The sequence below is a fragment of the Talpa occidentalis genome, unplaced genomic scaffold (assembly GCF_014898055.3).
Source record: "Talpa occidentalis isolate TD23 unplaced genomic scaffold, MPIMG_talOcc4v2.1 talOcc4.16, whole genome shotgun sequence".
Classification (NCBI taxonomy): domain Eukaryota; kingdom Metazoa; phylum Chordata; class Mammalia; order Eulipotyphla; family Talpidae; genus Talpa; species Talpa occidentalis.
Window position 1 is genome coordinate 20,827,648 of NW_023601653.1, and position 17,562 is coordinate 20,845,209.

The 17,562-nt window shown below is 37.3% G+C and overlaps 1 long non-coding RNA gene across 1 annotated transcript in view; it reads right to left on the reverse strand.

Moving 5' to 3' along the window:
• Positions 1-17,562, reverse strand: part of LOC129145946 (uncharacterized) — a 358,080-nt gene that overhangs the window by 191,786 nt on the left and 148,732 nt on the right. The window lies entirely within an intron of this gene.

Below are 17,562 nucleotides of genomic sequence, written 5' to 3' on the forward strand. Positions count from 1 at the left end.
GAGATTACTGATGCTTGCATTGGTGATACAAAGATACTGTAGGATCAGAATCATTAAAAAGTTCACATAGCAGGGGCCTCCCTGGTGGCACAAGGAGTTAAGTCTCAGCACTATGAAGCTATCGCAATTCAATCCCAGGCCGGGGAGCCGACCCACATGGTGCAGCAGACCTCTCCTGCCTCACCAGCTGCTCCCCTCAGCAGTGTATTTCAGTCAATCAGCCTGTTCTGTACCCCACTCTGTCTCTGGCGAATCCTTTCACCTCCACCTCTGTCCTGTACCCCAGTTCTTGTATGCATAAATAAATAAATCTTAAAAAAAAAAGAAAGTTCACACAGCATTTAATAACCATATTTTCAAGGACAGGAAAACTGAATAATACATTTTAGAACACATATTCAATAACAAAGCTTGAAATAAAGTACAGGCACAAAAATGACTGTTAAATAAAAAAGATACAACTAAATAGAACAACCCATATACCAAGAAGTCTGGTTAATCATCATATATTCTACTGCATTTCATACTTGAACTCACAAGGTCTGCTGTCCCCAAAGTTAATTTTGGGTTGATTCATGTATAAACAGGTATCATAGGGAAACCAGGCCAAGTATTCCTACAGAAAGTCAGTGGATTTTTATGGTTGTTCTTCCCACATGGTGGGAGGCAGGAGGGGATGGAGGATAAAAAGAAGCATAAAGGCCTCTGTGGTCAAATGCCAAGTTCTATGGAGGTTTGGTTCAGATTGCTCCACTTATTCAACCTGACTTCATCACAGCAGCGAGCACGACGCCATGAGCCAGATGTAAATATTCCCTTTTAGAGCTGTCAGACATTTTTGGTAGTTCACCAGCCTGACCTTCAAACTCATGTTCATGACATTTATCTCAAGCCTAAAAGTTCCATGCCAGAGAATTTAAACTGTGTAAGCACAGAAATAGCAAACTCTTACATCAAAGTTCAGGTCTCTATTAAAAAGCAAAACAAAACAAACTTTGTCCCACAATGTGGTTTTAAAATCTTAGGCCAAAAGAGAAAGCCTGAAAGCTACTACTATGTTTTGCATTGTTATTTCATGACATCCAATTATAGCAATTGAAATTTACAGTTGAAGTGAGGGTACTGTATTTTTTTACATATAAATGAATTTTCAAGAAAAATTATTTCATTTTAGTTTTTCAACATGCGCCATTCTGCAGGAGGCAATTTTTTATTTCCCTGAATGTTTCCTATTTATTTTGTATTTCTAAAAGCTTCTGAAAACCTTAGTCATAAAAGTGAAGTCTACAGTTTTTCTTCTAAATACCTCACGTGTTTTCTGTCTGACATGGACCCTCAGTCAGCCTCGAAATGAAACACACAGCTTTCTCTCTCTCGCAGTTCCATCTAGGGATAACCTGCTATATTTTGTAAAAGTAAGCAATAAAATATATTGGCCAAAAAAAAAAAAAAAAGAGAGAGAAAAAAGGAAAAAACAAATATGCCTGCACTTCCATACCAAAGGGATGCCCTCCTGGGGATTTCTCTAATGATTTTGTCCTTTTCTGACTGATTTGTCCTTCTGTAAATCTCATTACACTTCCAGATAGGTTAACTGAAAACACACAGACACTTGCTAACCATTCACATTTCCCTAAAGAGCCACATCTGGAGGAAGAAATTTTGTGTTTTCTTTGTGTTTTGCACAGTGCTCCGGTAGTAAATATTAAAAAGCACTTACTGCTTCTTCAAAACCACAAAACTATACATGTACACATGCACACACAGGCACGTACATGCACAAAAACTGTTCTATAAAGATAGACGGTGACAACTTTTTATCATATGACAAAAATGATCCATCCAAAAGGAAGTCCAAGGGCTGAAAGTGAATCTACAATGTACTTCTCCATGCACTACACAAAAAAACTGCCAGAGTGCTCTCTGCAGAATTGAAAACAATGAAGTCCTTACGACACTTGCACTTAACACCTGCTGGGCCTCCCCACTAAATGGGCCAAGAGAGTAAGGCAATTATCCAGGTGACTCATGGAAATAAGCCATTTTTAGTCAAAATATCTAAGCAGTTCACGCTAAAGTAGGTTGTTACCTGGGTCATTCAGGCAAAAGCAGGTTGTTTTGTTTAATTTTTCTGGAAGGGGAAGGAGGAAGTCCTAACAAAACAAAACCAAAAAAAAGTGAACCACACGTTTTCCCCAAACCTGAGAATTGTTGCTTAAGGCATGACCAGCAACCTTCAGGTGCCTCTCAGCCTTCAGCCCTGAGAAGGGAAAAGAACTAACATTTTGGTCATCTCAGATTGATTCTACAGCATGCAGACAAAGATGTAATCTTAATTTGAAATCAGGAGCTTTGGTTTTAAGAAACTACCATAGATGATATCAATGACTGGTAGGGAGAGTATCCTGATTTTAGAGATCTTACTTGTTGCAGGATTAAGAAGCACTTCTCAGACATCAGCACAGTGAGCACTAGACCCTGACATCTTGCACCACCCTGAAGATCTGTATTCTTCATGTCGAATACAATACCATCTCCTGGCTATGACATCTGATGCACACTCTACTAAAGGGACAATTGATGCCTGGCATCGGGAGAGATGGGTGCTGGCACAGAGCTTCCCCACCTTATGTTTGCCTGAGAGCTTTATTGCAAAGCTGCTTCCTTTCATGTTCATGCTCTTTGCTGCCAGGACCAGAAACCATCCTGTGTTGTTGGCTTTCTGCAGCAGCATGGCTTGAACTGTGTCTCAGTACAATACCCCATGTTCCCTTCGCACAGTGTTCCCACTGCAGCTCTGAAACCACAGGTCCTGCCAATGAGTCTGTTGTAAACCATGTGCTTTTTTTCAGACCACAGCAGTTTCAGCTTCAGTGAGGACACGGATAAAATGCCCCCAAGGAATCAGGAGACTCGAATAACTTCCAGGGATGTTTCCTGGACATAGATCAGGACACCTGTTTTCTTTTGGATGGTTTCTGATCCACAGTGTAGACTCTGGAGGCAGATTAGACAAGCATGGAATTCTAGTTCTTCCATTTACTAATAGAAAAGTCACTCGAACTTGCCTTGACTTCAGTTTCCTCATCTCCTATGTAAGAATAAACAGCAATGTGGTCTTCACTAGTTGTTGGGAAGATGAAATGGGAGAATGTCAATAAAGCACTTAGAATAGGCATGGTGCAAATAAGCTTGGTAACTGTCACCTCGCGGGTGGCAGCATTGGGAGTGGCGAGGGATGGAGGAAAGACAACTCAAAGTCCAAGTAGAGAGAGAAAGACCTAAAGGGTCTCACACCTCAGGAGTGCAGCACCTTTCCAAGGACAGTCTCACATTTATTGGGGATAAGGGAAGGTGGGAAGGGACATGGAGGAATGTACATAGTGGGGATGTGGACCGGGCATGCATAATAGTCTGACACAAGCTAGAGGGGAGTGACTAGGGGCTGTTGCCTGGGAGACTCCATTGTTGCTGCTGTTCAAAACATCCTATCTCTAGTCCCTGTTTACACTAAACTTCCTGTCAAGGTGGTCTAGTGAGTTATGCTAACCTGGCCATAAAGTCTGCCTGCTGTTTTCAGCAAATATTGGTTTTTATTATGTTCCTCACACCAAGACTTTAGTCCTGGTGAGAGTCCCCTGCCTATGTTTTAGCTTGACCAGCAGCAACTCTAGGCACTAAAACAATATCCCAAGAACAAGGTGGGCTGGGGATCCCATAGGCAACTATTTGATCAGTTTCATTTTATCATCTCCCTAGTGCATTAGGAATTCTCCACCCTATTGCCCCTTATCAGTAGCATTTTTCCCCCAGACCATACAAAATGAAATATAAATCAATAGCTTCCCTCCTTCATTTGCAACCTTAAATTAGATTCATTCCATGACTAACATTTTCTAAGATATTTAGCTAGTAGTAAGAGCAAGAAAATCAGAAATAAAATACTTTCAATTTATGAACCTTTTAGTATTTGTACTTCTTTAATCATAATCACAGCCATTCACTAACTTGTGTCACTGGACTTGGAAGACCTAAGAAACTAAGAAAAGGGTCACACTCAAGAGAAAGAAAGACAAACAGAGGTAAGTTGTACCAGATATTTGATTCATGGATTGGGTTTCCAGGTTGAGGTAGAAGAAGAAAATTGAAATTATAGATTGCTAACATCAGGGAAGAAAAAAGACTCTAGATGCCTCTGGACAAAATGGCCATATATCTTAAAACAAGTTGAAGTTAGGTAATTGCCTAAAACAGCATCACTGTACCCAACATGCAAGAGAATATTTGTGCCCAAACTGTTGTGGAAAATCAGCTGAATTGCCTGCTTGGTATGATGCCCCTTTCTATAGGGTCCCCCTATCTAAAGGCACTGAGCCCCCCAAATAAGTTATTTAGGGAACACTATGAGTCTTTGGAAATTTTCACTTCTTAAGAACTAAAAAATGCCTGATATCTATTTTTGAGGACTTTTAGGTTTTTGCAGACATGTTTTGGCATTTCCCTTAGTTTCATCACAGCTGCATATCACTTTTTTAATTAACAATTTCTGTAGTTGCATTTCTGCTATTTGGTCACTGATAAGAGATAGGCCACCTCTAAAGCCCAGTATGACAGATAACTAAATCCAGCAGGAGATTTGCTATTTATAAATTCTTATCCATCACTGTGACTTCAAGCTAAGAAGAATGTGGCCCTTCAATTACATACAAATTATCTTCTTTACCATCTGCAAAACAAATTAGAATAAAAATTAAATTAAAAAGTACTGACTTCAGGAGAAAAAAAGGATGCTGAAGGAAAATTACCTCCATAATCAACAATAGTTTGTTTTTATTAAAATTCTATTAAGCTGTACTTTTTAATTATATTGCTCCCTCTCTAAAAGTCTTTCCTTTTTGTTAACTCCAGTGTAGCAGCATGATTCAGCCCCTTCTTTTCCCCTATTGCACATGCTCCTTTGTCTCTGTACTTTATAGTGCATGTTCTAATCATAACTAATTAATCATTGCAGTCCTATCTCTCTCCCTGATGAACTCAGATTTCTTTCAATCTAGATGCCTTATCCTTCTTATTTACATAGCTCTATCTTCTTCTCCTAACAGAAGGCATACAGTAAGTACTCACTAAACACTGATTGGGTGATGGAATAAATACTACAGCTTTTAGTGAAACTTAGAAAGTTATGATATTGCAGCTTCTTTCTTATCTATATGACTATTAAAGTTCTTTTAAGAAGTTTTTGTAGATACCCAGGGAGCAGTTAGTATCAATAGCTATTTTTTTAATTCCTAAAGCAAATGATTGCTATTAACAAACTCTAGTAGACAGTACTACCTTCACTCAGAACCAAAATGAAAGTCCTTAACCTTTTCATTAAAATCCCTTGCCTTTCTATCATTTTCAACTAGAAGTCTCTCCTCCTCACCTAAGGAAGACTGTGGAAGAGAAAATATTTTCTTTCCAAAGTTAAATGTTACATTTTTTTCTAATCAAATTCTTATACACTTCCTCTTTCATTCTTTTTAGGTAGTTGTCATGTCATAAATGCAACTCTAGTGTCCCAGCCAATGCTATAAACCAAGAACAAAAACTACTCTGCAATTGTCCAAATTATAGTGAACCTCAGATAAAAGTTTTACTATCTCCTTTTCTCTATTTTCAGGAACCATAAACAACCCAGCACAAGCAGAGCTACCCATTGCACACCACACAATGCATTTTGGAAGCCTGACCAGGGTTTGCAGTTTCAGTAATGAAAGCCTCATACACAATCTTGGAAATTCAAGTTGAATGGAACTTCATTACCAGCCAAGACACTTCTCTTGCTCTGCATCCCCACCGCCCTGTCTACTATGTATACTGCTATTATTAGCTGTCTGTGTGTGATTATCACTAAAGTATAGAGATGAACCAACCATTTCTGTGTTTGTGAGACTTGTTAATTATTCGCACAATCTGATCATTATCAAACTAGCCTATACTGAGATTTAAGACACAGGCCCTTCCAAATGAAGAAAATGGAAAGGCTATTTCTGATACCCAAAGAAAAGAATGTTGATACCTGTTTCCTTCAAACTGTCCCGTAATCAAATCAAGTCAATAGCCACATTCCCTTCTGGTCTTGGAGAGGATTAGCTCAGGAAGTAGCATAGTTTACACAAGATAGGTAGCCAAAAGGTGAACTAATCTTGGCTAAACTTCTCTTAGTGGAGATTTATTTAAGTTTGATTTAGGCTCTGACTATTCAGGAATAAGTGAAGTTGAAAGAGAGTTAACGTCACTAATATTTCCCTGACTTCAGTGGCCTTCGAATCACAAGATGAACACAATCATAGACAAGGAATCATGGGCAAAAAAGATATCACTCTGGGCTTCCCCTGGCGGCACAGCGGTTGAGCGCTGGGCTGCAAAGCTGCCTGCAGCCTCTGCAGCGCCAGTTCGACCCCTGGCCACTGGGCGAGGGTCCCACATGGCGTGCAGACCTCCCCTGCTGCGCCCGCTGTTCCCCTCAGCAGTGTATTTCATCAGTCTGACTGTTCTGTTCCCTGCTCCAGCTCTGGTGAATTCTCTCACCCTCCCGCGCTTCTGACTGTACTCAGTGCTTGTATAAATAAATAAATAAATCTTTAAGAAAAAAGATATCGACTCTCAGCCATGCAGAAAAGGGAAATTGGTTACTCTTAGTGGACAGGAAAAATAAGGAAGTAAAAATAGGTCCAAAATATCCAGCAGAATGAATGAATAAAATTAGTTTGACATAAAAATCTAGGAAAAATGTTGATATCATATAGAAGTAGTCTCAGTCTTTAGCACTCTCTTAGTTGTCTAAAAGGACTCTGCAATTATCAGCTCAGCTTCCTCTCACATTCCCCCTTCTCATTCTCAGATTACGTCCCTAGACTTGAGTGATGCAGAATGAAAGGAAAGGTCCAGTGATCTGAGAAAAGAAAAGGAATCCATTGACTCATCAAAAGCTGGGAAAAAGTAGTAGGAAAATGAACTGGACAGCTCCCTTTAAGGTTGGAGTGATGGAAGGAGGGGTGGGAGTTAGAAATAGGAGGCTCCAGCAGAATATAAGAGAATAGTGAAGGAAAGAAGAAAAGAATTCAAAAACTAGATCCCAATTATGCCTTTCAAGGAATACAATACAAATGGAATTCCTCACTGTGTGTGTGTGTATGTGTGTGTGCATGTTTACTCTGGACTTGAATCATATGGTCACAGCCTCAGCTGAACTACTTTGGAACTAAATATGGATGGTTGGTATCAGATAGCAGACCAACTCAGTGACAACATTTAGGATGCAAAGTGTTCCACAGAGTGCTGGTGATCAGCTCCTGGATAAGCAGAGAACTGAGGAGGCACGAAACCAAGTTGGGCAGTCCAGGTCTCCATACTGCTGGTTTGCATAGAGCCAGTCCTTAACCTGGATCAACCCAACCATCTGTTTCTGTGGGCTTGCTCCCAAGCTACCAAATGCAGTTAGAGAAAATTGGCTCAAAACAAATTTATGATTTTCAAGCTAGACATTCAATGCTGCTCAGCAATTCTCTTACCCATTATTGGCTCCTTTTTCCATTCCCAATAGCAGCTGTGAGAATATTTTTTTCCTTCAATTTTCAGGGCTTCAACTCACTCTCTTCATTCATGCATGCATTCAATAGCCATTTATTGAACACTTACCATATTCCAAGCACCATTTTAGTGGCTTATAGAACATAAAAAATGGCAACAAATTCTATGATGTTCCTCTCATCTAAATGGTGAGTCAATTTCTCTTCCCCCTGCATCTGGTCTGGCTACCTGAATTGCTTTGGCCAATAGAATATAGCAGAAATGATGTTGTATTAGTTTCTAACAGTTTCAAGAGTCTCTGTCACTTCCTAACAATCTCTTAACACCCCAAGATAGGATGCTCTCTAAAGCCCTAATTTAACCTCCTTAAGGATAGAAGACACAAGGATAAAGATACCTAGTCAAGTTACTCATGATAATTGAGGTTAGCCACCAGCCAAATCACCACCTGGTTTCAGCCTTCAGAGGGAGTTCCTCTGATCTGTCTCCATTTCTTTCTATCAGTGCTTGGAAATCAGCTAATTCTTCCTTGACCTCATCATTCCCATGTAGCACAGTAGAGGGACTAATGCTTATTCTCTCTCTTTCTGGCTCTATTTCACAACTTTCTCTACTAGTAAAGTCAAGATCTTGCAAAGCCTGGCCTGACATGCTTTCCTGTCTCAGTCAAATCTACTATCATTCTGGACAGCTCACTTTCCCCCACCCCCTCCACACCATGCATCTTCACACCATTCCTTGCCTTTGCTCATGATTGATGACAAAACACCGTATATATTTCCAAGGTTCTGCTTAAATATATTTTGAGGTTATGCACATGCTTATTCCATCAAATAACTTTAGCCAAATATATTTCTTCTTCTGTTTTACCGAAGCGATTGTCTCTTATCTTAGTAGAATATAACATCATTTTATAAATTATATATTTTTTCCCTCAAGCTGCCTTTTGACTACTAGTTTCTGAAGAATGGGGTTTTGGGGGTCACAGATCTTAGTGTTCCTAGTGCATAATATGGAGCTCACTCAGTTAATGTTTATTAAAATCAAAAATACACATACAAAGTTCACAGCATTCTAGTTGATTTGTAATTCTGTCCACCCACATCTCACCAATCATCATGGGCAAATCAAATATGCAGCAATCTACCCTGTTATTATTTAATTCAGCCAAAATGACTAAGGCAGCCATGGGACAATCAGATCATTTTACATTGAAAGAACCAACCTAATTTTTCAGAGTATTAAAAGAGAGATGTCCCTAACAATACACAGATGGCCTAAGAGAGCTAATGCATTCTAACTCCAAAGAGCAGCCACTTTATTTTTCTTTTGCCACCAAGACAAGACTCATTATCTAATTTTGTGCATCTGTCTTAAAAAGTTATTTATAAATACATTACTCTAAAAGGACAATTTTTGGTAGCTATTTAGAACTATCTCATTTAAATGCGTTAAATCCTAAAAATGTGATGCATTTTCAATGCATGAAATCATTGAAAAATGCAGAGAAGCTTAGAAAAATGGATCTTTACATAATTCTAGTTCACATTGCTTTGTATTCCTGCTCATAGGACAAGACTCTAGAAGAACATGTGATTTTAGTACGTGAAAGTTAGATAAGTATGCAAAATATTCTATTATGTGTCTTTAATTTTCCATTCATATTTGTTTTGATGATAATCTCCTGTATTAACCATGTTACATTTGCCTTCAGATTACCGTTTTCCTCTTAGGCCTATAGTTTGTTAGAACTGGAAGAAACCTAATAATCATAAAACTCACCCTTTTATTTTACTGAAATTCAGAAAGGTCAAGTGAATTTCCCAAGTCCAAAGAAAAAGAAAATGGCAAGTTTAACAACAAGGTTTCCTGAGTTCATTAAAAATGGAAGTAACACAATAAAATGAACATTTACCAAGAGGCTTAATCCCTGAATTCTACTCTCAGCTCAGATCAATTGGACATTATTTTTTTAATTTGTAAGGCATTGGGGAAATGATATAATTCTGCTTCACTAAACTGTCAGAGTATTACTCCAAATATATAATCATAATTTTACCAAGGACCTGGGGCTTCAAAAAGTCCATTTAACCAGTCAAAATAGATATTTATTATATATTTCAACACCACTTGCAGGCATGCATGCATGCAAATATGTACACATACACGTTCTGTAGCTAGAAAATGCCTCTTTAACAAACACACATGCCTAACCAAGAATAATGAAATTCTTACTATGCCTGAATCTCTGAGATGCAACAGTCACTTTTTTCTTGGTGATTTAATCGCTTCCTGCCATTTAATTACTTTAAGGATTAACTGGGAAAATGTATTCCAATAATAGGCCAATCTACAAAGAACAGGAAGCTTTCCTTGCCATCCCAGGGGAAATTCAGCACTTCCCAATGTAACTCTACATTACAGCACTCATGTTTCTTTTATCCCTTAAGCCATGTGTGTCACCTTGCTTGTTTAGGTGTTAAAAAAATGTCACGGGATGCACTGTTTACATGCTAAAATTTGTAAACAATTTCTGGCAGGAGTAAAGGAAGACCATACAGGAAGCTATTTCTTTCCAAATCAAGTCATTAATGCTTAAACAAGCAAACAGTGTAGCCAAGACAAAAATCAATTTGCAAAAGGGCGTTGTTGTTTTTTTTTTCTCCAAACACTCCACCAGTCAATAGGAAAGATGCTTTTACAAATCTAATGCTTGAGAGTATTACCATACTAGGTTAGGTTGATCCTATTTTTCTACTCAAATTTATTTTCTCTAAGAGTAAATGTGATTAACAATATAGTATTGAATACAATCAGCAACTTTTTCACTACCAGATTCTTCTATAACATTCTATTCTATTCTTTTGAATAACAAGCACAGAAACGTGTCCAAGGACCTTCATTTGACCTTTGGGTCACCTGTGTCTGGCATTCTTCCAATGACTGGGCTCCAAGATAGTGGTTCCCAGATTTTGCTACACATTAGATTCATCTAGAAAGCTTTTTAAAATCCCAATTCCCAGGTTGCCTCCTTTCTAATAAAATTAGGGTATTTGCTGGGTGGGAACCCAGCATCAGCATATTTTTAATGTAGAAGTCAGAACAGAGAAGGAATTTTCCTAATTATCCTCCCTTCTGACACAGCAACATGAATCAGAATTGTCATGGTTTCTGTTCTTTGCATTCACCTTTGGAACCACTGAAAAATGTATTGGGGTGATACGTTTACTAAAATAAAGGGAAACTAATGTTTATATTATAAATCACAAAATAGTTTATACTCTTAGACATAGCACTTTTACTTTATAAATCTGTCTTAAACAGATAATCAAATATGCAAAGATATAGGTAGAATAGCAGTGTTAATTATTATTTTTAAATTTTTAAACAAATTGTCCTGCCAAGACATCATAAATTAATGAGTTATGAAGAACATTCTAAACTATATGAAGAACATTATATTTTTATTATATAGGAAAAGTCCATGTGTTAAATGTAAATATATAACACATACATATAGATCATATATTATATGTACTTTATATTTAAAAATACATACAAATATAAAATATTTGAAAGTCTATATACATAAACAAATATGGCATAGCCCAAAAAACAGGTCTGTAAAGTTACACTTTAAATTGGAGTCAACATTTACTCTGGATAAGGTAGCTGGGTTGGGCTAAGTAAAACAAGACTTCCTCTTTGTACATACAAGTTTTTTATTGATTATGTTTTTGCTTTATTGCTTATATTTTAAGTTATCCTATATATTATTAAAATTAAAAATAATAACAATTAAAACAAACCAGAAAAGTAAACATTCATATATATGGAGAAAAAGGATCACCAAAATATTAATAGTATCAGATTTATTGAGTCATACGTGTATTTTTTGTTTTCTTTGTTATACATTTTTATGTTTTCCCGACCTTTTTACTAATTAGCTAATACCTCATCATTATAAAAATTGAATATCCTGAATTTAAAAACAGACTATTAGATAAATAGATGTCCAAAATGGAAAGAATTAATTCACATTGCAACAAGACTACTCCTCCCTGGGCATTTGTATTACTAGATATTTGTATCCCATTCAGCATTTTCCACTAATGAATTTAAAAGAACTTCAGAAAATACGACTCAGATACTATTAACTTTGCCGCCGTGTTGTCTTTAACCTATCTCAAAAGTGCCTTTTACAGAGCAGTTAGACTGTGTAATTTGAAATTTTTAAAAAGAAGAGGGAAAATTCCAACTAAAGAGAAATTAGAACATTTCAGAGTATTTAAATATTCCCACAGCTGAGGCTGAAAGATTCTTCACTAGGGGAAAATCACAACCACAATAAACACACACACACACAAAAAGTAAAGTAAGTTTTACCACAATTGTTTAACAAGGAAACTAAATGGACCACAATCCCTATGTGATTTAAGAGGGAGAAATGGGGAGAGAAAAAATAAAAAGGGCAAAACTGGAGAATATGGGCAAGAGAAGGCTTATTTCTAAGACAAATAAAGGAATTTAATAAAAGCATATTGGCAAATTTCTGTCAAGGACACTTAATTTGGAAGATTTTTTCAATAAGGCTTGGTTAACAGTTATAAAAATCCTTTGGTTTGTAAATCTACTTAAAAAATGAAAATGAGGAACTGATACATTTAGCCAAGAAGTGAAACCCACCAATCCAAGGAGGAGATTTATAAATCTAAATTACTAAGGATAAGAGAAGTTTGCTGAGAAAAAATCCAAACAAACAAGGTTGTTGGAGAAAAGAATGCCATGTGAAAAAGCAAGTGGATTTTTCAAGAAATATAGTGGCTCCACTGTGATACATGCAATGCCATTTTGTTCAACAAGAAATCCCAAGAAATTTGGTCACCTTATCCTTTGGCCAAGTAATCTTTATTTTTTTCTGAATCCAAGGAAAAATAATTAAATATCCTTCTAATAGAATGACTACTATAGTAACTATCCCAGAAAATGTTAGTGATTTAATTCCACAGAATAGTTTGGTGCAGCAGGAAAAGGGGTAGCCTTACAGTGTTTCAGAGTTGCAGGCTCCTACCATCTCTTGGGCACACCATCTTTTGACACCTAAAAAGCTTTTATTTCTAGATACCAAAAGATAGTGGAAGAGGAGGTGAAGGTAAACTGATGCAAAAGGGATCTGTTCTGTTGACATTCCATTAATAAGAACTAGACACAAGACTCTACCTAGATGTAGCTTCTGGCTATGCAGGCACATCCAACAACAATGCCACATTAAAGAAGGGAAAGATGAATCTCTAAAGGACGGTGAGCTATCATGGTAACAAGATATCAGTGGTAGTTTTATCAGAGGTTCACGTTGGTCTACTCTAAATGTAAGTCTAACTGTACCCATTTATACTGGCTTACAGTTGTCCCATAAATGGGAGATGGATGCTTGCTTTTAGTTCTGAATTGGAGCAAGCAAAATTAATTCTCAATTTTTTATAATTCCTTCTGTATCCAGAGTTCTAACTGAGCAAAGATGATGATGCAGGGCCTCCCTGGTGGTGCAGCGGTTGCGCGCTGGGTTGCGAAGCTGCCCGCAGCCTCTGCGGTGCAGGTTTGATCCCCGGCTGCTCCCCGGCCACCAGAGGAGGGTCCCACATGGCGCGCAGACCTCTCCTGCCGCCCGCTGCTCCCCCTTAGCAGTGTACTTCAGTCTGCCTGCTCTGCTCCCCGCTCTGGCTCTGGTGAATTCTCTCACCCTCCGCGCTTCTGACTGTACCCAGTGCTTGTATAAATAAATAAATAAATCTTTAAAAAAAAAAAAAAATGATGATGCACAACTAATGTTGACTCTGAACATACCATCTTGATTTCTATACTCACTCTAGTCTGGAGATACGGAACAGCTTCTGTATCATCTCTTCTGTACCCAAGAAGAGGATGGATGGATGGATGGATGAATGAATGGGCTACTTTCACTTTGTAAAAGAAACAAACCAGCAAATGACTCCTAAGTCATAAATCAAGCTAGTTTTGAGATAGGCAAATATCAGCTTTAACGCAAATTTTCCCCACTAGCATTTGTCTTATCCTTCTTTTAATTTTCTTTTCTTTTTTTGACTCAACACTTGTTACTTTTAGTGTTTTGCTCCCCTTAACACCAATATTCATGAAACTCTATTCTTTTTTATCTCTTTCATAACAGACTTCAAATTCACCTGCACAACTTGTTACACTAATATGTTACCACAAATGATATATGGTTATCAGACCATCCACCTAGTTTCAAAGTTCTGCAATGGACACTATATATTGCTTTTTGGAATTATTATTCCAGTAATGGTCCCTCAGAATCCCTGTATTTTAATAAAGATAGCATCTGTATTTAGGATTCCTCTCCATTATTACAATCTCACCAGTGATTCCATACCCTCAAAAACAGGCCTTATAACTGCTCCTTCCTCCCCAAGAACTTCCTACTAATTAGATGCTGCCTGTTGCAAATTCCCAATGAACACAAATGTGACACCAGGGACAACTGCTGGACAAGGGAGTAGAAATGGATCCGGACAGACCCATTATTGCTGCTGGAAATGCACATGCCCTCCTGGGGGTGAGTCACATATTAAGACCAGTCTATTTTTACATCTTTACTTTCATAGCTCCAATGAATCTGGTGTAACCTTATTACAATAATTTGAACCCTGTTGTCTAAGTCTATTATCATACACTGTTGTTAAGATAGAAGTCCTCTGGTGGTATGGAAATATCTAAAAATATTATCTTTGAATGGTGACCAAAAAAATATATAAAATAGCTTTCTATTTCTGTGAGACAGCCAACTGCTCTCTATTGTGATACTCCATCCCCTACCAGTGGCTATGAAAACAAAATACCTAGATGTTACTTTGATCCTCATGCCTTATGGTTTTTTGTGTCAGAGCTGCAAGCATTTCTCAACTGTGTTACATGAGAGAGAGAGAGAGAGAAAGAAAGAGAGAGAGAGAGAGAGAGAGAGGAGAATCTGTGATCTATGGACATACTCTTAAGTAGCACAATCAAAGCTCTGGCACTACTTTATTTAAGTCTATCATAAAAATTTATAACAGGTCTGTTACATCTATTATTATGGTCCCCTCTAAGACCATGGTATAATTACTCTTTCCTACCAATTCTTTATAATTCATTCTCATTAACAAATATGTAATTATCACTCTGATCTGTGAGACACTGTGCTAGGTAATAAGATGGCAGTGGGTATGTGTAGAGTCAGGAATGGACCACAGTGCAGGTTTTCAGATCCAGCAGACCGGGTAAAGGAGGAGTCAGAGTCCTCAGTGGTTTTTTGCAGGTCTTTTATTGGTATTTAGTGGGTACATGGCATGCAGGGGTGCTGGGGGGCCAGGAGGCTGGCAGTCCTCCCAGCCCCTAGCAAATCTTCACTCTATCTGGGCTCTCTGATGTTCTCTCTGCTTCTCTGCTTCTGCTGGCATCCCCGTGACGCTGCCCTTAAAAAGCACAGTCTTAGCCCAGGTGAATTCCATCAACCTATGCCCACACCCTACTCCAGGTGCCCGCCATCAGGCATGCATTCAGGACCGCAAGGATCCATCATCTATTCTGATGGCGGGAGGGCAGAAAAGCCTGACATTTTTCCTTACTCTACAGTATGGAAAGAACTACAAACACATAAAAGCTCCATTATTTTAGCAAGCTCAAGAATTTTAGGGTTAACTGGTATAGTTTAAACATTATCCTGTTTGTTAATGTAACAGCAGCTGCAAAACATCTTGATTCTCCAGGTCTGAGTTCATTTTTCTTTTTATTGCCTCTTTATCACCAGTTACCAATCTTGGTATCCTTTATTGATTGCTTAGTTGCAGTGTTCATGGTTGAAACTATCTTTAATTTGAACCACCTGAGTAAGACCTTGCTGTCTCACCACTTTCCTTATTTTAGTCTCAAATCACAAGTAACTTCATCTATATAATCTTGTCCAAGCTGCTCTGCTCTTGGTGTTCTACTTTTTTCTGTTTTTTCCACTTCAGAATATACTTGGGGAGTTAAGTCTGGCTAGATTGTTTTAGTGCAGAAATACCTTCATCTTTTCTGACCTATTTATATAATCTATAGTGCGGTTATAATAGAAGTCGCTATTCTTACCAGCCAAAGAATATTGCCTGCTCATAATAATACTAATAAATAATTTTTAATATAAAATCAGTTCTAGTTTCATGCAGTTACAGCCATCATTTTATAGACTAACTTGCTGGGTAGAACATTTCTAGGGACTGCTGTTTATCGCTGATAAATATAGCTTGCTTATTTAAGCTCTTTACCTTTTTCTAACCCTGCTGAGAGAGCTTCTGAAGCAAGAAGCTTTAGAATGACATAGCCAGGTAATGTGCTGAAAGCTTTGGACAATCTCTTATTGGAGGCACCATGATCAGATAAAGCAACCACTGTAACTCAAGGTCAAATAATCCTTAATCTAAAAACAATCTCTAAATGACATAAGAAGGGCTTTAACCTTAACATCCACTGCATTTGAGAACCTTTTCATCTCTCTGCAAAGTCAAGTCAATAAAATGAGAAGTATAAACCAGGCAGGATTGTAAATTCTTTTATACTACCTGCTGGAAATCAAGTAAGTAGGGGGAAAGCATTGTTTCAAAATTTCACTAATGAAAGGGAACAAGAAAATTGCTCATAAGGAGACTCAAGAGAAGCAGTGGTCAAATATTACTATTACATGGGAGTTTTTCTTTTTCTTGCTTCCAGAATCCCCCAGTTAGAATTTTAGGAAACCGCTTTGATATGATTAGTCAAAAATAAAATTAGGCAAATTAATTATATTTTTAATTAGAAAATTTGAAGATTTTTATTCAGAAAGAAGCTTCCTAACTGCAACCTATACCTTTATTACTCTGAGCATCAAATAGAAATTAAATTCATCAACTCACATTTCCAAGTTTTATGCCTCAAGATACTTTATATTCATACCTATTCCCACGAGTAAAGGAAGAAAGCACTCATTTGGATAAAATAAGGAAAAAATGGAAGTTTAATTTGTTAAGACAAAAGATTTATAGAGTAATGCTTCTCAGATATTAACAAGCCTGCAGTTCACTTGGAGATCTTGTTAAAATGCAGTTCTCATTCAGCAGATTTGGGGTGGGACCTACAGCCTGCATTTCTCACAAGCAATCAGAAAATGCCAGTTCTCCTGGTCCATGGCCTATACTCTGAGTGGTAAGATCACGGAATTTTGTGTTATTCCTGCATGGTTTCTAAGAGAGGGTAAAGGTGAAGGACGTGTGAAAATTGATTTTCTCATCTTTACTTTCATTTGCATGCACAAGTATGTCTCACATTTTTTTAAAGCAACCAGGGAGTATACGGTTTTTCTTTGAAAATGCAAAAAATAATACAAGTAAACAATGAGCACAACTAGTATGATTTATACAGCTTTGTATCAATTTATACAGCTTTGTATCAATATCTGATACACCTTTTATTAATTTATTGACTACTAATTTAATCTTATTTTAATCAGTTGACAAGTAAATTGCTCTCAGGTTGTTGAAGAAATATAAACTTATATGTAACCAATCAAAGTATTCAGCTAAGTTTCACAGAATAATTTATAAGTAAATTGTTGTTTTAAAGTGAGAAGCACTAAAAGTAACAATTTCTTTATTGAGCTCAGAAATTAGCATATTTACTTAAAATGCTGACTCAGTCCTTGGACCGATCCATTGACTTCATTGAGGAGTTCAAACCATGTTCAAGTTTTTAATAAAACTCTGGGGGAAATTCCATTGCCTTACGATGAAATTCCATTACGTGTTTTTGGCTCTCTAATTGATAATAAAACATATCAAATGGCATTTCTCTTTATTTTTTTCCCGAGGCTTGGTTATTGTACTGCTATTTATGTATTCTTCAAGGAGAGTGTTTTTACTTAAAACTATTTTTAATTTTGTTCTTCAAGAAGTACTAAAA